This window comes from Tasmannia lanceolata, unplaced genomic scaffold (genome assembly GCF_043159265.1).
Source record: "Tasmannia lanceolata isolate RefF3 unplaced genomic scaffold, GAP_Taslan_0.1 ptg000005l, whole genome shotgun sequence".
Lineage (NCBI taxonomy): Eukaryota > Viridiplantae > Streptophyta > Magnoliopsida > Canellales > Winteraceae > Tasmannia > Tasmannia lanceolata.
In genome coordinates this window covers 12,083,315-12,093,152 of record NW_027518682.1, presented here as the reverse complement: position 1 = coordinate 12,093,152, position 9,838 = coordinate 12,083,315, and the positions used below count along the sequence as shown (strand labels likewise).

Genomic DNA, 9,838 nt, shown 5'->3' with positions numbered 1-9,838 from the left:
CAATTTAGGGAGCTAGAAAGCAGGTATAGAAGGGAAGTAGTTTGTCTTTTTTTTTTTTTTTTTTCCCATTCTTATTCTATTTTTTTCACACAATTTTGTTTAAAATTCTCTATTTTGTTTCACTTCTTTTTCTTGGTCTGTCATATTTGTAGGAATTAGTTCTTACTATTTTCTTCCATTTTTACCTTTTTAACAGTGTCCTTGGGAAAAAGAGAGAGATGACCCTCTCTAGTGTCAAAAAAGTCCTGTACAAAAAAACTCAATAGTCAAACATTTGTAAACTGAATTTGACATTTAATTTCACATCTTCTAAAAATTTTGTAGTAAAAAATTCTATGCACGACGATTGAAATTTGAGTCGCCCAGCAACTTAGCTTGAATAAGGACGGTTAAAGATGCTTTGTCATAAAACTTTTCTCTCTCTCTTTTCACTTTAATTTCATTTAATTTCACATTTAATTTCACATCTTTTCACTATTGAGAAAGCTATATGCTCTGTTTTGTTGCTTGTTTTGGGGGGATTGTAGGAGTTTCAAATGCATGAGATCTCCTAGAGATCTCCCCAAAGCATGTTTGGTTCTCATTTACACCTTTGACCACTAGACAACTTCTAGACATCATTATTGGTTTTTATCCTAGGTAGCGCCTACGTGGTGGAGATGATCCACCCCCATAATCTTCTCCCCTTTTTTCACCAAAATGGATAAATTTGTTGGGGGAATTAGGAGAAATTCTTGTCTTATTTTTTTTATCTCTTTCTCTCTCTTACTTTTCTCTCTCTTCCACCTATATTTTGATAATGACACCCTACATCTTCAGCTAAATTTTGTAACGACCCGGATTTTTAGAACTACATAACTCGGGGCATAGGAGAATATTAAATACTAAATTACATCATTCCTCTCAAAGACTTTCATTATTCTCAAGATCTCAAATACAACAACCATGTTTAGAGGGTTTATAGAAATTAGGTCTAACTTATTACATCTTAATTCAAGACATAGTTAAGACATATTTAAAACATATTTGTCCTTTGGAACAGTTCTGGATTCAACTCTAGCGTTCCTCATCTTTCATCTTTACTTCACCTGGGGGTTGGAACAATAAAACAAGAAAAAGGGTGAGCTCAAATAGCCCAGTAGGGTATAAACAGCAAGTGATGTAGAATTATCAAGCTCATAAGAAAATGATATTTTATAGATAAAACATCTCACATTATAAACATGGAAAGAAAGAATAACCACAACATACTTTCCGAACTTATAGAGAAAACTTACAGAACATGATATCAAGAAATATATATATACGGACTTCAATAAGAAAAAATGCTTTCATTCATAGCTATATCTCAGCTCATTCATAGCCATACCTCGGCTCATAATCCTCTAGATTTACACTCTCTAGAGTCGTCATTACCTACGTGCACATGGAGGACTATATCGCGTCCCCCCGTCATCATATCATAACTCAGTCCATATTCAGAATTAGGGCATCACAAGATAAACCATAAACATATCTCAAGGAAATAAGTTTTGAGGATACCAATAGAATTATAGCTTTATCAGTAAAATTATTTATCTGAAAGGAATGGAGTCTGAAAGAAAAGATCCTCCTTGGATTCTCATCAGTTGTGGATCTCAAACCGATAGAAACTCTTATCGCAATTGCGTATAAAGAGAATCAAAGAATAGAAAATACTTTCATCCAGTATAGCAAAAGAGAATCAAATGAAGAAAACCCTTACATCAAGTTTAGCAAAAAGAGAATCAAAAGATAGGGAACCCTTACATAAAAAGGGAATCAGAAGATAGGGAACCCTTACATCAAGTATAGCAAAAATGAATCAAAGGTAAGGAAACCCCTACCTGAAAATTTTTCGATCACAGGTTTTTCGAGCTTACACCTTGGAGTGGATTGAACTGCAAATATCCTGTAAAAATTTAATATATTCAAAACAGTGTCCTTATTGTCCAGATAGTGTCTTTTCTATCCAGGTAATGTCCATCTATGCCCAAAATAATGTTCCATGTGTTCAGTGTTCTTTCTGTTAAATTTTAAGATCATGGGGCCCAGCATGCACTATTCATATGGACCCCACATGTTACTATTCATGTGGACCCCACAGGTTACTATGCTCAGCAGTTCACCATTATTTGATTTAGTTTATTTCTTGGCTACTATGCTTAGTAGTTCGCCTTTATTTGATTGAAGTTTATTTTATGGCTACTATGTTAGCATTTCACCGTTCAAATATTTTGAAAACAAAATCTAACATAGGTGGTAGAACCGACCCATATTTGAGAACAAAATCTAATATAGGTGGTAGAACCGACGCATGATAAATAACTTTAAAAGGATGCATATTAAAGACTTACTTTTAACAGGAAAAAATGATTTTCCTAAGTCTTTTTCTTTCTCCTTTCTCCTTCTCTACCTCTTTCTCTTTTCCTCGCTCTCTCTACTTTTCCTTAACACTCTTTCTTTTTCTTTCTTTTCTCTTTTCTCTCTCTTTCTTTCTGTTTTTATTCTTCTTCTCTTCCTCTATTTATAGGGAAAGCTGGAGTGAATAGCGACGTGAATAGTATTTGAATAGTGACATTTGAATAGTGAATGGATAGTGACACTGAATAGGGAACAACAACTTTCGTAACTTTTGTAACTTTCGTCAACTTTTTCAACTACTGTCTTAAATGCATTTACGAAAATATATAAATAGTAAATGTATAAATAAATGAATAGTAAAGGTTGCTTGAATAGTAACCGAATGATTAATATTATTTAATTATTATTTTTGTCGGTAAAGTGCAACTACTCATTAATGATAGTGGTTGTAGAGTTCACCCGCTTAGTCAATGAGTTAATGAAAGTGGTTACGGTGTGTCCCTCTGGTAGTGGTTCCCACTAGTGATGGGTCCCGCTATTTGTGGGTCTCGCTTGTGGTGAGTCCCACTGTGAATAGTAAATATGAATAGTGATGTAAATAGTGTCAATGCATAGTAATTTAGGATAGTGACTATTGTGAATATTCAATATATGTAAGTATATCTACTCATTTCTAATTGACATCTGGGGCGGTGGCTTAGTGGTAGGAAGCCGTTCAATCCACGCTCAGCGTCGGGTTCGAATCGCGTAAGCCCCATTATGCCAGATGTCCTCATGCCCGATTAACTCGGGGAAAAATGAGTAATGGCCGATGATTACCCACCTATGAGGCCATTTTTATTATATATATATATATATATATATATATACCGGTTATTACAAATTTCCTCGCGCAACCAAACACTACTCGCAAATCTCCCTCCTAATATTCTCCCCATCTTCTATTCTCTTCCATTCTTGTCTAATTCTCTTTGACTTATTTTTCTCCTATTCTCCCAGCCATCTACAAGCAACCAAACAGAGCAATAATAGTTGTGTTCATTTGTTTTCCCGAGAAACTAAAAGGATTAGGTGGAAATTTTCAAAAATGACATGGAAAATCCCACAAATGATGTTAAAAAGAGTCTTTTCTCATGTGTGCACACTTCCTAAAGAAGCATGAACTGTTCTCCCACTTGTTTTTCACATCTACCATCAATCAAACTTCTTTTTAATGCGAAGAGGAATATGACAAATCATTCTTTTTGTCAAGGAGGTTCAAATTTGTTACCTGCAGCTTCCATGGCAGCAACAAGAGACTTCTTTTTTGGTATTCTTGGGATATCAATCTTGATATCTGTCAGTGAATTCCTCTTGAAGTTCATTTGACATCTCACCATGTCAGGGGCATCAATGAGAGCCTGTCAAATCCACATAATCATCGAATATGATATGGCAGGCACCTTTCTCCTTTATATTTAAGGTTAGCAACGGTTTGGAAATTAAAGTGGTTATATAGACACACAATGCCAGACTGGTTCAATATCATAGCCATGAATTCCAATGTTCCCGGCACCAAGGAACCAAATCAGCAGCCCATGAGTAGAATATATTGTGAGTATCAGAGTATGAAACTAATTGGCTAAATGTATGAAAGAGAAAGAGAGAGAAAGTGGATCAAAGAGAAAATGTTTTTTATTTTGTTCCTTTTTATGAAATCTTTAAAGAAAATGCCAATATATTACAAAGAAGGGTACCCACATTGGTTTCTGACTAATTTCAAGCAACTCAGAGCACTACATTCCTACATTTCTAGCACAATGGTAACTAAGGAATCCTATTGGTAAACATGAAAAGAAGGTGCTAAGAATCTGGAGCTTATTTGCTAAGCATGCCTAAGTAAAAGAGAAACCCAACAGAAATTGTTATTTCTTTTATGCAATCTAACAAGAAATGTTGAAACGTTATGGAGGATCAATCTGTTAAGGACGCCATATCATATTAACTATTAGAAAAAAAAAAAAAAACAATCATCAACAAGTCTTGGAGAAAAACTATGTTCATCAAAGGTTAACGAGGAATGCTAAACTCAGGTGCACCGAAACATACTCTTTCCCAATGCCATCTCCAGGAGACCATCTCCACAGCGACGCCATGTACTGCCATTGAAAAAAATAATATATATATATATGAGGAAAATGATTGTGAGCTTGAAGCTCATATAGCTTATATGAGCTTGAGGGACCAAACACATGTGGGCCCAAATTGTTAGGATGATCCAAAGCATTCATTTGAAAGGCCCTTACATAGATAGGGTGTGTACAAAGAATCAGCTCCATAGGATCATCCTAACCCATCCAAAAGTGGAGGGAAAAATGGACAGACACCGTTTGCCACAAATCTGCCCATTTTTGTCCTCAGGTTTTGGAGGGGTTAGGATGATCCAATGGAGCTGATTTTTGGTACACACCCTATCTATGATGGGGCCTTGCAAATGAGTGGTTTGGATCACCACAAAAAATGTGGGACCCATGTGTTTGGGCCCTCAAGCTCATATAAGCTATATGAGCTTCAAGCTCACAATCATTTTCCTCTATATATATTTATATATATGAGAAAACTCTCTCTCTCTCTCTCTCTCTCTCTCTCTCTCTCTCTCTCTCTCTCTCTCTCTCTATATATATATATATATATATATATATATATATATATATATATATATATATATATATATAAGGAAAATTTTGAAAATCCAGTCATAGAAACTAAAGCTAAGTGAAAAAGGAACTAAAGCTAAGTGAAAAAAAATGCTATGATGGAGAAAGTCAACTCTCAAAGCTCCACATCTCTCAAAGCTCCATATATCTGCAGAAAAATCATTGCCATTGTTCATCCGACTTTAGCTCTCCCCCTAATTGTTGGCGCCAACCCGCAAAGATAATTTTGGGCCTCTTGCCCTTGGCTGAGAGTCCCCTTGGCTGAGAGTCCGGTTATTCTCTCCACATTCCACCTCTCAATGAGAGACGAACTCAAATATGTCTGCATCGTCCTTGGGTGTGTAGACTCCCAACCGCTGAGCAGCGGATGAGAAGTGCTCAAATAGATGTTCATCGTGGGAAGGCATCTCTATCCTCTTTCTCATCATGTTGTAAAACGCAAGCATAGTGTCATCGGGATCAATCTCGAAAAGCTTCTCCTCGATCTTTGTGAATACAGTCTCATGAAGCTTCTCATCTGAGGCAATTGTCTCACAGATCTGTGCTAGTGTAAACTCCCCATGTTCCTCGGCATACCTAGCAAAGTTTTGGTAGGAGATAAAAGCCGCCCTCAAGGACGATGTTCTAAAAGGTGGCCTGGGCAGCCGCCTAGGCGCTGGGCGAAGAAAAAACGCACCCCCAGGCCCTCGGCGTTTAAAAAAGCGGTCTCACCGCCTGGGCGTTAAATGAGCAGATGATGCTTTAGAACCTCGGAGGAGTAGAAGAGTTGGTGGTAGTTCTTCTTCTTCCTCTCGTACCATTCCCAGGAATGTAAGAGAACTTGATGAAGATAATTTTCAATTGGACAGATTTTTAAAACTTGAATTTCTCACTTAAAATCCAAGAATCGCTCTCAGGACAGCATACAACAGCTTGATCATAAACCCTCTTTTACACTGTTTTCAAATTAAAAACCTGGATTCTAAAATCCGCGTATCCAAACGGCCCCTTCGAGATTGGATTGATTCCAATCTCTTACAAAGACGTCACTGGTTCGGATTTGAACTGAGCTCTGTTGTTGAGAAAATCCGCCGGTCGAATCCCATTCTATCGTGCACCAATAAACATGTATTAAGCTCCCACAAATGAAGCTCATCATGGATGAGATAAGTTTGGATCGAATGAAGCAGCAGGGCGAGACACCCTGCTTGGATGCATAAATGGTAAGGGGTTCAAGGTCCATCTTGAGCACGTTCTACCATTTCATGATATGCTGTTGTGGTATTAGATGGAATAGGTGGGTCAGGTCGATGGCAGGTGGATCACGAGTGGTATATGTGTGGGGCTGAGCAATATGGGTGTCAATGGACCCACTTCAGATCAGATCCACCTGTGCCTTTGTCACGGTTCATAGGGGTGGACATGGTTCGGGTCCAACCCGAGGAACTAAACCGAACTGGTCACTTTGGTTTGGTTTGGTTCGGTTCCAATTTTAAATGGTTCGGTTCCGGTTCAGATTTTTGGGGACCGATTATATATGGGTCGATTCTGGGTTTGGGCTCCTAGAACCGAGAACCGAGCGTGATGCGCCCCCTAATTATCAAGGGTTTCGGTTCCCATGAACCCTTGATAATTTGCACCCTTCAAATGTCCCAAAACATCATATGGATTCGAACTTCTCCCACGGCCAACCATGATAAATCCTGCTAAAATCATAGATTGTAGAGGCTCTTATGCCAATTTGATATTGACGCAATGGTGAATATTTGATAGAAAACCAATATAACTGTTTGTAGTTTATGGAGCAGAAAACCACACGAAAATTTTCTTTATTGAGAAGATTAGGAAAAATATAAGATTAGGCAAAATATCTCCATTTGGTCAAAGGTTGGGTAAACCGCGAACCGAACCGATCAAGTTCGATTCTGGTTCGGTTCGTTTCCAGAGATAAATGATTTGGTTCTGGTTCCAATTTATGGGAACCGATTATATATGGAAACCCAGAACCAAACCGAACCGAACCATGTCCACCCCTAACGATCCATATTCAAATCCCTTGTCATTCCGATCGAATTCAGTGTTCTTCGGATCCTACTTCACATCTCATTCATGAGCCATTTCAAATTGTAAAGTCTATCCGAGTGTCCTAGTAGGTTCAATTTACATTGTACACTAAAAATTCTCAGAAGAGGGGGAGGGAGAGCCCATTGGCGATGGTGGCGCAGTGGGTTAGGGACATAGGGTCAATGGGTATAGAAAAAGTATTGGGGTTCCACACAAAAGCAAATAGTCCTACATTGGTAAAGTGATGGGGATGGGTTGTAAAGGAATGGGCACCCTCGCTCTAACAACTAGCTTTTAGGGGTGAGTTCTACCCGGTTAAATTGCCAACAAATGGTATCAGAGCTCACAGGGTGTGGTAACCCCGGTTTGCCTCCGAGGGCGAGAATGTCCATCGGGGAAGATCTCAGAAATCCCGATGTAGTATCTCATGGTCCCATGTTCCCGCCGCGTGGAGGGGCGAGATTGTCCACGTTGCTTCCGCATGGTGGGGGAGATTGTTGGGGTTCCACGCAAAAGCAAATAGTCCCACATCGGTAAAGTGATGGGGATGAGGATGGGTTATAAGGTAATGGGCACCCTCCCTCTAACGGATAGGTTTTAGGGACGAGTTGTACCCGGTTAAATTCCCAAGAGAACGAAGAGGCTTGGAGAGATGAATGAAAAAAATACAAAATTATGAATAGTTTGAAAAAAAATGCGTGTGCCCTACTTTTACTAAAATACCCCTAAAATGATGCTTAAAGTTATAAAAAGGGTTGGGTATTTTCATAAAATAATAAAATAAATTTGAATCTAGGACTGTCCCACGAACTCTTGTTAATTAGTTGTCGGGATCGGTTCAAAAGTAATTTTGGATCCCATGATATGGATCCAAAATCTCTCCATGGATCCTGGTAATGTGTCTAGATCCTATCCATGTAAGGATGGCCCATGGGGACCGTCTGGGTCCATTGACACCCTACTCAAAGGGTAAAGAGCTATAGGCAATTGGTAAAGGTGGTGGTGATAAGAGTTACATGGTTGGGGGCGGCATAGATGAAGGGAGTAAATGAGATTTCACTATTGGATTGGGTTGAGATCTCACTGTTGAATTGCTTGGGGTGATAGATTAGATAGTTGGTTAGATTGGGCATCTTGGTTCGATTACGATTATCTCCCTAAATCTTATCTCTTTCCTTCCTTATCCCTTAAGTGCTCAATATAAGCACTGTTAGGACTGATTATAATTGATTGATTCCTTTTCCTTACAGCATGGAGTAAAGATTGGCGGTGTGGTTGATGTGAGTGTGGTGGGTTGTGATAGTACCAAAAGAATACTTGCTCCAGCTTCATGCAATCAAAGTAGGGTTGAGCTTTTGGTAAAAAATGAATTGGAATCAACCACAACCTGACCCGATTTAAGGTAAAATCTCAACCCGAATTCCCAAAAATCGACCTGTGTAGCACCCCTGCAACGAAGGTATTACTTAAGCCGGTAGAAAGTAGAAACAACATTTATGTGACCGTCCAAATGAACCAGATTCCCAGATTTTTTTTTAGGGTGAGGCCTATTGTATTGTGCAAATCAGGCTCTTCATGCAAGGCCTCCTCACATGATATGGGAAAAATTGTCAGGTGCACCAAAAAGCGCCACTAGCGCCCTACAACCCACACCGTGCGTGCGCGGACGGCACCGTCCCGCGGGTCCACCATTTGCCAAAACCCACTTGTGCTACACAAGCAAGAGAGAATAGTGGAAGGGATTATATTACCTTTTCTAGTTTCCAATGTGGAAGGGTTTCTCTCTTTGCTTTCGGTGCCTTGGGGAGCCTGTTCCCCCTTGGTTGGCCTTTAAGCCCCCTTGAATTATGTAATCCTCTTCTTTTTTATTATATATCTGGTAGGGGTCCTGCCTACCCCAGCTTACCTACTCAAAAAAAAAAATGTTGGACTTAAGTTTGGTTCCCAGTTCCCACAACACTTTCACTCCAAAACACCTTTTTCAAAATAAAAGTTTTTTTTAATTTCCAAATACATTTTAGAAGACTATTATCCAAAACGTTTTATTTTGAAAATCTCTCACCCTTAAAACTGGCTGATAAGGGGAGGGTGCCCAATTCCTTATGAGGCCATTCATATCAGTTGGTTTTTTTTTTTTTCAGACATGGGATATTTGTTTTCGCGTGCAACCTCAACAAACTCTCTCTTCACGCAGAAGCAACATGCGATTCCCATTCTCAAGGGTAGCCCCGACTCTTTACCAAGTAGCGTCTCTGATACCATTAACTCACCCTCAAAAGCTAGCCGTTAAAGGGAGGGTGCCGAAGTCCATATAATCCCATCCACATCAGCTTCTTTTTTACCTTTCATTTCGCGTGGAACCCCAACATAACTTACGACCTTAAGGTTGAACTGCCGGACCAACATGAACCCTTGTTTAGGCCCTGTTTGGATTGCAAGGAACAACATTTCTCATGGAAATTTTTTTCGTAGGAATTTTTTTTTTATTTCCACAATTTAAAGGCAAATGAAATGGTTATGGCTTATTTAAAGGGATTACATTTTAAACTAAAGGTCTCTCTCGATAAAACTTGAATAATTGTGCTTCAGGTTACTTTTTTCACGTGTAATAAAATAATGGAAAAGCAAGAAATTTTGAAAAAGAGTTTCCTTTACAAAGAAAATCACATGTAAACAGCTCATTTTTGTTCCCCATTTTCTAACCCACGGCAATGTTC

General features: G+C 38.8%; 1 pseudogene; it reads right to left on the bottom strand.

Moving 5' to 3' along the window:
* Positions 1-5,374: 5,374 nt before the first annotated feature.
* On the bottom strand, positions 5,375-5,878 carry LOC143876360 (stearoyl-[acyl-carrier-protein] 9-desaturase, chloroplastic pseudogene; annotated as a pseudogene).
* Between the last annotated feature and the right edge of the window lie 3,960 nt (positions 5,879-9,838).